This window comes from Xenopus laevis, chromosome 3L, assembly GCF_017654675.1.
Source record: "Xenopus laevis strain J_2021 chromosome 3L, Xenopus_laevis_v10.1, whole genome shotgun sequence".
Classification (NCBI taxonomy): Eukaryota; Metazoa; Chordata; class Amphibia; order Anura; family Pipidae; genus Xenopus; species Xenopus laevis.
Window position 1 is genome coordinate 114,289,199 of NC_054375.1, and position 10,236 is coordinate 114,299,434.

The window sequence follows — 10,236 nt, forward strand, 5'->3', positions numbered from 1 at the left end:
TTTTGATATCTAGGCAACACCCCTAATATTATTATATAAAGTGGTGGGTTATTTTAACTTTATTTACTTTCCTTACAAAAAAGTGTTATTGTCACTTTTATGCTTGCATATGTCCCGGTACTCTGCATTCATTCTGGCAAAAGGCACAATCCTGTCTATTTGCAGTAGCAATTCAAGGTACAAGTATAGGATCCATTAAACAAAATGCTCAGGACCTGGGGTTATCCGGATAATGGATCTTTCCGTTATTGTTATGTCTACTAGAAAATCATGTAAACATTAAATGAATCCAATAGGCTGGTTTGGCTTCCAATAATGATTAATTATATCATAGTTTAGTACAAGGTACTATTTTATTATAACAGAGCAAAGGGAATATAATTTTTAAACATTTGGATTATTTGGATAAAATGGAGTCAATGGGAGATTTCAGGATAATGGGTTTCAGAATAACTGATCCCATACCTATTTATGTTATGTTCAGAGAAGGGAAAATCCTCTTTACAGCATGGATGCCTGGAAATGCATGAGACTGATGTAGATAAAGGAGTGTGTGGAATAAAACGTAAGAAATCATGAACTTAAACTATGTAATATTATAACATCTCTATGTTACAGAACACTATAGTAGGTACACTACTTTTGTTGTGCTATAATATAAATGAGGGGTAGTAGCTCCTTTAGGACACTAACTGGCAGATTTATTAAGGTTTGAGTTTTGTTTTCCAAGAAAATTTGAGTTTTCAAGTTGTAACTCACATTTTCAGGTTTAAAAAAAACGTGAATATTTGAGATTTAGTATACCTCAACTCTGGGAATAGCTTGAATCCAAAAATACACCACCTAACTAAAACCTGTCAAGTTCATGTAGGATTCAATGGCAGAGGTCCCTTGAACCATTTGAACATGTTAACAGCCTGATTGATGTTCGAGTTTTTTCCTCAGGGTCTGCTCCAAAACGTGAATTATTCGAGCATTTCAGTTTTTTTAGCCAAAAACTCAAGTTTTCGAGACTCTAATTCACAGAATCGGGTTGTTGCCATTCAAGTTTTTTCTTAAAAAAAGATACCATTCCAGTTTCAAGTTCATTTGAGGTAAAAAAAAACACTGGATCTTTGATAAATAACCCCCTAAAAGTGATTGAATTTGGTGTTCACAATAAAGCTCATCCTAACAAGCATAACTAAAGATGAGAAACTCCTACAAAAAGGACTTTATACCACATAACGACCCAATTTTGAACATTTGAATATCAATGTGAATCGCATACGCTGCACTGATGACAGCTAACACAAATGTTATGCTGACAGCAAATGTTCCTACTTGTTGATTTATACACTGAGATTGTAAGCTCTTGGGAAAATGATCTATCCAAGCTATATAAATAAAGCATAATAAGAATAGTACTTTCTCATTGTCATTTTTACATGTATATTGTGTTGTCATTGATAAAATGTATTACATATCTCTCTACTCTGTAAAACAATGCCTACCCAGCGGCATTATACAAACACACACATGCTCTTATGAGAATATAAAAAGTTTCACTCCATTTGCGGAGAATGTTCCAAAGAAAATGCCTTGAAGAGATTTCAGCCGCTGAATATTTTATGGGAATGAAAGCAGTATTCATTGTATAATAACATTGCCAGCCAAAAGGTTAAATTCAAATAGTTTTTTTAAGCTTTACTGGGCTGTAATCGAAGATCTATACATGTTGTTGTTCAATATAGAAGTTTTTGCTTATTATTTGGAGTTACTGGCCTCTAGGTGCCGCTGATAGCGGCACATAATGAACCCTAAAAAAGTTTACCTTCTAGTTGCCTTTTTTAATAAAATTTATGGGAGGTGTTTGATGGCTGAAAACTAGGGCATATAGACAATTACAGGAGTCCTCAGCACTCAACCCATTATCAATATATTTAAGACAGAGACATTTTGTGCATACTGCTACTGAAAAATGCCTTACCCTTTAAACAAAACAGGGATTGTTTGTCCATATATTGCAATATATTTAAGCTGGCCAACTACGTCAAAGTCATCCCATATCTGGCCAGTAATATGCTCAATTTTCATCTGATTCATTAAGAATTCTATAGTTTCATTATACATTTTATAAAAGGGACGAAAACTTTTTACCTGCAACTTACTAGCTGCTTTCAAAGTAAAACTCCCAAACTTGGCTGCCCTTTTATTAGACACCAGTGGGATCACCTGACTATAGTTGGAGAGGGTAGGCCATTCACAAATCTGAGAAAAAATGTTGCAACTTTTTCAGCTGCTTCTGCCTGTAAGCACTGTTACATTAGGGTCTTTGGAAAATGTCAGTAGATTAAGCGGCAAGGCTGCTCACACTCATATTAAATAGAGGCAGTGGCGATTACAGTTCGGATGACTGGCATCTATGGTTCTTAAGGGATATAATGAATGTGTGGTGATCAGTAGCGTCACTAGAGGGGGACGGGCCCTGGTGCGAGACGCGCAGCCGGGCCACACCCCCTCCGTACGGCCGCATTTTCAGTGGCGCACAGGCTGCCGGGGGGGCCCTGAGGGGTGTGGACCCTGGCCCGCTCGCACCCCCTGCTCCCCCGGTAGTTCCGCCACTGGTGGTGATGATCAAGGGGATGTCAGGTGTGCATGACAGGGGGAAAAACAAAGGTTGGGCACAGGCTTATATTGAAACAGCTCCTGAAGATAGATATGCAGATAAGTAAAATTCTACTGAGAACAATTACGGTAAGTGAAATTAAAAACAAAATGGTTCTTTATTTGGCTGTTTTGTTTTATTCTCCTGACAAAGAGCCTTGTGCGGGCTCGAAAAGTTGAGACAAATAAAGAACCATTTTGTTTTTTGCTTAACAAATCCTGTGAGTGCCGTAATTCTCCATATATCTATACCTTTCTTACTGGCACCCGGGTTTCACCAAGGTAAACGGTGTGAACCATTGCATATTATATATATATATATATATATATATATATATATATATATATATATATATATATATATATATATATATATATATATATATTTATTTATGTTTTGTTTAAAGGGTAAGGCATTTTTCAGTAGCAGTATGCACAAAATGTCTCTGTCTTAAATATATTGATAATGGGTTGAGTGAGGACTCTTGTATTTGTCTATATATATTTATATCTATATATATATATATATATATATATAAATATTTATAGACAAATACAAGAGTCCTCACTCAACCCATTATCAATATATTTAAGACAAACGCTAGAAAAAGCGGCAAGGAAAACCCATTAATACCAAGTAGTTCACCCTCAAGTTAACTTTCAGTATGTTATGGCATCTCCTCATCTTAGCATCATATCAACCTGTGTTCATTATTTATAGTTTTTCAATCATTTGCCTTTCTCTTCTACCTCTGTCTTTCAAATGGGTCCACTGACTCCCATCAGCCAAAAAAATATAATGCTCTGTGAGGCTAAAATTTTATTCTTCTTTCCGTTCTATTTTGTTCCTCTCCTGTTCATCTTCCAGTATCTCATTCAAATCACTGCCTGGTTGTTAGGGTAACTCAGAATGTAGCAACCATAAAGCTGCTCAACAAAAAGATAACACTACATCACATCAAAAGTTCATTTACATGTGAACTACCCCTTTCATATAGAAATGCATCTAATGCCTGTCTAATACCAGCAGAGATCTCCCATTCAAGTTTTTAGCATCTACAAATCTTCTAAAATTCTGTAATGTAAAAGGAAAGAATGCATGGAGTTCATGTTTTCAGAAAATATGCTTTATACATATAAAAAAAGAGGATAAGAGAACAGGAAAGACAAATTTAGAATGCTGGAAAGTCATCCATCATTCTGTACTCTGATTTCCTTCTTCAAGGAAATGATCATGAAACGAGAAAGATTTTCCTCCCAGATTACCCACATATTCACACACATCTATTACTACCCAGAGCCAAGCAAAGGAGCACTGCTGAACGTTTCATCTCACATTTATCCAACAAAAAAGGCAATGCATATCTGATCCATGTGAATACTGATGGCACGGAGAAACCATGGGTTCCTTGGAACCACACTTACCTCCCATATACACCTTTCTAAATTAAAAGATTTCTAAAGTAACAGAAATGTAATGTACTAGCATAACTGGGATTTACCTTTATTTTGGTGCAGAAGGATGTAAAACATGTTTGGTGTCTGTTCGCATAGAACAAAAGTTGTTTAAACTCAAAAAACCCAAACCATCCACGGATCCATCCCTGGTAGAAAAACATCATCGTCAAAAGGTAACTTTCTTGCTTACAATGTTGCCAGCATATTCCACAGAGTAGTACAATCTCTGTTAAGCAATGCCTTATTACAGCTATGGATATATTATCTAGAATGCCTGGGACTGCAGATAAGGGCTTTTTCTGTAATTTGGATCACCAGAAAACATTTAAACATTAAAGTGGACCTGTCACCCAGACACAAAAATCTGTATAATAAAAGTCCTTTTCAAACTAAACATGAAATCCAATTTCTATTTTTATTAAAGCATTCATAGCTGTTGTAAGATCATTTAAAAATCTCAGCTGTCAATCAAATATTGTCTGCCACTCCTCTATGCCAGTGGCATAGAGGCGGGGCAGACAATTACTTTCACTTTCCATTCAGCACTTCCCAGATGTCACTGCTCTCCACACATTCCACGTTCTCTTCACCATTTAATTGTGTAGCCAGGACATGGGAATGGACATCAGGTCCCCCATTCTGGTGCACAAACAAGATTCTGAGATGATACAAGACTTGTCTTAATAACAGTGTCCACAAAATGGCTGCTGCCTGCTTGCTATAATTATGAATTCCCAGACTGAAGGAAGCAAGATTCAGATAATTTATACTGTGTAATTAAAGTTCATTTTGCTTGACTAATGTGATAAAATAGGATTTGAATAATTTTTTTGGGTGACGGGTCCCCTTTAAGGGGCAAATTTACTTATGGTCGAATATCAAGGGTTAATTAACCCTCGATATTCGACTGCCGAATTGAAATCCTTCGACTTCGAATATCGAAGTTTTAGGATTTACCGCAATTCGTTTGATCAAACGATTAAATCCTTCAAATTGTTTGATTTGAAGGATTTTAATCCATCGATTGAACGATTTTTCTTCGACCCAAAAAAGATTGCAAAGCCTATGGGGACCTTCCCCATAGGCTAACATTGACTTCGGTAGGTTTTAGGTGGCGAAATAGGGGGTCGAAGTTTTTTTTTTTAAAGAGACAGTACTTCGACTATCGAATGGTCGAACGATTTTCAGTTCGAATCGTTTGATTCAAAGTCAAAGTCGTAGTCAAAGGTCAAAGTAGCCCATTCGATGGTCGAAGTAGCCAAAAAAAACATTTGAAATGAGAAGTTTTTTTTTATTCTATTCCTTCACTCGAGCTAAGTAAATGGGCCCCTAAATATACCCAATAGAACTGTTTTGCCACCAATATGTATTAATACAGCTGAGTTTCCACTAAGTACAAGGTACTGTTTTACATTACAGAAACAAAAAAGAAATCATAATGTGAATTATTTGCTGAAAATTAATTGTGGGAGATGGCTTCTGTTAATTCTGAGCTTTCTGGATATCATGTTTCTGGATAAAGAGCTCCCTTACCTGTAGCAGATTAATATTTATATCTGTAGCTATGAATTGATGGCAGATAAGCCTTTTTTTTGCGATCCATCTCCCTAACCACCATGAATTGCTATAAATATGATTTACGCTATTTTGGACACAGTGAATTCCCTTTAGTAAATTCCTGTATATAACAAGAGAAGAGTTGCTTCCTCTGTAGTCATTTATATAACAAAAGAAAAGAGCTGCTTCCTGTTCTGAAGAACAGGAAATAAGATAAACAAAGGAAATTGGCTTTTATAGGAATATTTATTTCTCTTAAAAAAAAAAAGGCAAACACATTTAAAACAGAAACTGCAGCCTTCAGTCACCATGAGATGGACTGGATATATCCATGTCATTAAGCTAATGTACGACAGCACATGTACTGCAGCAAGACAATGACGTTAAAGTTCAGCCCTTTGATCTTTAAATTTCTCATAGACATCCATCTCCTAGAGATTGCCCCTCTACTGTTGATGTAAATAGTGATGGCATTTAGCAGCCATACAGGTTTTTCTTTTAACAGTTTAAGAATTTTTAACTGGTATCACATTGGATGGCTCACTGACAAACAGGGCCATATGAAGCTGTGGGATTTTTCTAAGGCCTACAGTATAGGTAAAGTATATGTTTGCTTTAACTTTCCAAGGAAAAAAAGAGAATCGATAAAACCCTGGGAATAATTGTGACTTACTTTGCCCTGACTATAATATTTAAATGAACTATAATGGAGGCATTGCTGGTATGTCACAGGAAGCCACTAATATTACATATAATATTATATACATAATAATATTATATAATATACAGGGCCTTGGGAGCATCAAGGCCATTTTCATGGGAATAGTCATTAGTGCAAGTTAGTTTTGTACTTGAACAGTTACCCATAGTAAGCCAATACGCCACCAACAATAAAAAGTAAACTCCAAAAAAAAGCCATAATCTTCATTATCATTTTAGCACTTTTCAATGAATTTGTCCATTGTAATAAAAAAATTCTGTTTTGTGCAACAAGTGACAGAAAGGCTTTACTAAAATGTTTTTCTTATGCGTCTTTTGTAAGACAAAAGAAATGCCTCTAAAATACACTTACATAACTATCTTTAGCATAATAAAAGAACACCTGGGTTTCTAAACTTATATACCCATAAGGTTATTATGTATTCTGACCTTATAAAAATTTAAATTTTTACTCCCAGAAAGCGCAGGCTGTGTAAATGTTTTCAGATTTTACCATGCCTGTCCGTGTAGGATTACATGAATGCCAGCTCAGGTGTTTTTGCCTTTGACTTATCACCCCTTCCTGAAGATCTGGGGCATGTGCATCTGGACCCCACGTTATACTTGATAAGTATTACTATTTACCATCCTACTGATCAGCATAATATCATGTCTTGGAATTTTACACAAACTCGGCCAACATGTGTATAAAGTCACAGCCAACAACACTGCATGGGAACTAGAAGTTATTTATTTATTCAGCCTGCAAAATTAAGAAATCTGGGTGCATAAAGTCTAAGTGGCATATGAAGTAAATAGCAGAATTTGAATGACAAATGATGACAAATTTACTACAAGATAATACATTTTTACTATGCCACCTGGCAATAGAATTTGCCATAGTCATGCCAAATTTAATTCACAATCTGCACTTCACGGGGGCGCTGGCATTCACTGCACTTTGGAAAGAGTATCTTACAACTACTCATCAGAACCTGGAAAGCCCACATCATGCTAAGCATGTGAAATCTACAAAATGATGAAGATATTGGATGAGAATAGGAAAAAAAGGAAGCCGACGGCACCTGGTACAAAAACAAGTTCTGCTCTAAGGCAGGATGATAAAGATCATAGCCATGTTTGTTCAGATCTGGATGCTTCTGGGATGATCGCCGCAACAATGAGATTTCAAAGAGCTATCACAGTGAAACACAACTAGGATCAATGGTGGGGGAAATATTGCTTGGAAACTGTTTTATAAGAAACGTGTTTGGTGCATATATTTATAAATCTAAGTCAGAAAGGAAAAAACAGAAGACTGCAAAACTAACTACAACATCCAAGTAGTGTTAGTGAGGACACATCAAAATAATTCATAAAGTATTGCTTTTGAAGGCAGACTAGTGATAGTGATAACATTTTTGGCTCAATTTTCAAAGATTTTTAGCTAGTTACTGCATTTGATCCCAAATTGCACCCATGCAGGCACCAAGTGGGACATGGGTATTCACTCACAAGCCCTTCTATTGCATGTTATTCTACCTTGCCATGAAATACTGGATGGGTGGCAATCTAAATTCAGAGTGTGCAGGTGTAATGCACAACCACGGCATGTACTTACTGCCTCCCTTGTGCTTTGCACAAATTACACATCATGGACCGGTCAAAGCCATTAATTATTATCATCAAAGGTAAAAAATTTCAAAGTTGCACCCACTGATTTCTGTGGTTCAAATTGCAGCAACAACTGCAGCAATTATTTTTGCTTTCGAAGTAGGGTTGCCACCTTTTCTGGAAAAAAATACCGGCCTTTCTATGTTTTTATGTTTTTTTCCTATAAATAACATTGGCATCAAGCAACATTTTTACCAGCAAGGCCGGTAAAATACCGGCCAGGTGGCAACCCTAGTTAGAAGAGAAGTCAGCGGGTTCAAGTTGATCTGTATCAGTGAAGTCAGATGCAACTGCAAATGTAGGGTATATTCTCCTTCCTAAGCAATCGTGAGTTTATCATAGCTTCATTTACTAAATATCATGAACTCAGAATTATACATGACTATTAATATAACTAGTGGACATATGGTCCCCATAGACGCAAAGATTTTTCTGCGACCGATTTTAGCGAAATCCGACCAATCCGTCAAATTATCGTAAAGTTAGTGGGAATCGAACGATCGTACATCTTATGATTTTTCATCCATCTATCAGAAAATTGATCGCCCATGTTAAAAAGATGTTATCGGTCCCAGTGCAATCTATATATGTTTGCAGGGCCAAGCAGGCAGCTACCCTTCAGTTTTGCTGGCAATATTGCCTGAAATGGTCTTTTTAGTTGATGGGCACATCGTACATTTAAACGATCGTTTCGAGATAATCATAGTCTCACGATAACGAAAAGATCTTTTAAAGATCTTTACATATATGGCCAGCTTAACATTATAACTTCAACAACCATCAAGCAGAGAGAGAGAGAGAGAGAGAGAGAGAGAGAGAGACACACACATTGGATATTTCTGCTATAAACTGTACCCATAACAGACCAAAACTTCATCGTGTGCATGACAATCCCCAGCTGGAGGGCCCCAGATTCAACATCTCCACTCTGAGGCAGTTTCCAGCCACCGAGGGGAAACACGCACATGCAGGCATCTTTGATTTAAATTATTCATCACTTCCAAATATGAATCTTTTCCTAGAAGTTTGTCTGCTACGTTGCACAACTTATCCAGGCATGCCTGCATCTATGGAAGGCGACAGTATAGATCCCAGAAACATTGAATCATGCAGAAATAACCATATTGGTGACTATTCAACCACAAGAATAAGACGGCTGATAGATTTTTATTTCTAAATGTCACGGCATCTGGAAATATGTTTTTTTTTTATAAAAATTGGAGGACACCTTGCTATAGGGCAGTGGAGTATGGGTCGATTCCAAAGGTTTTGGCCCTACAGTGAAATATCTATGCCAATGGTACACAGGAAAACTTGAGGGTAGTGGACTCAACGACTCACACAGAAGCAGCAGTTGGGTTGCTGCTCTTTATTCCCTATGGGAGCAACCCGATTTGCATGGAGTCATTTCTGAACATACTTCCTACATTAAAATGTTAGACTAAACCTGATCCTGTTTACTAGATATCACACCTGCCTTTATTTTGGCAGTCCCTGGTATAATAAGTTTATACAAATAACATGTGGAACCCCCATCCCTTACGCTTAAATTAATAAGTCCTAATTACAATTGTCTCTGAGACAAGCTAGCATCTTTTATTTCTATCTTTTGGAATAAACAGTAATTTTAAGGGATATTCTACTTGTATCTCCCCAGCTATAAGAAAAAACAATTCCCAGCACCCCCTTAAAGTGAAAATTGTGAGTTGACATTCAACAGCTGGAGAGTGTCCTGTGCATAAATTGTACTACTACAGGGGTGAACTGTCTGCCATACTAGATTTGCCAGAATGAATGAAGTATGCCCACACTCCCTGCTGTTTCTGAATTCTAATCCTGAATGCACAGATAACTTCAGCAGCCAGGGAATGCAGACAGATGTTGATCAAGGGTCACAGACTAAACATTCATCCCAAAGGCAGTAGGAAGGACAGCATTCAGTGTACAGTATTTTGACACTGATCTAATACAGGTATGGGATCTATTGTCCAGAAAACCATTACCCAGAACATGGGGATGCCATTATCTTATATAAATGCTACTTTGTACTTGATGGTAACTAAACTAGCATAACCCCCTGTGAGTGGGTTTTTGTGATGTTTAAATGTACATTACCATATCAGGAACCCCCCCCCCCAGGTCCCAAACATTCCAGATAGTAGATTCGTTATCGGTAATATAATGTATAAAAACTTCTTTAAC

The 10,236-nt window shown here is 36.9% G+C and overlaps 1 protein-coding gene across 5 annotated transcripts in view; it reads right to left on the bottom strand.

Annotated features, from left to right (window-relative positions):
• znf710.L (zinc finger protein 710 L homeolog) overlaps window positions 1-10,236 on the bottom strand; it is a 47,211-nt gene that overhangs the window by 34,085 nt on the left and 2,890 nt on the right. The gene's annotated exons all lie outside the window — the stretch shown is intronic.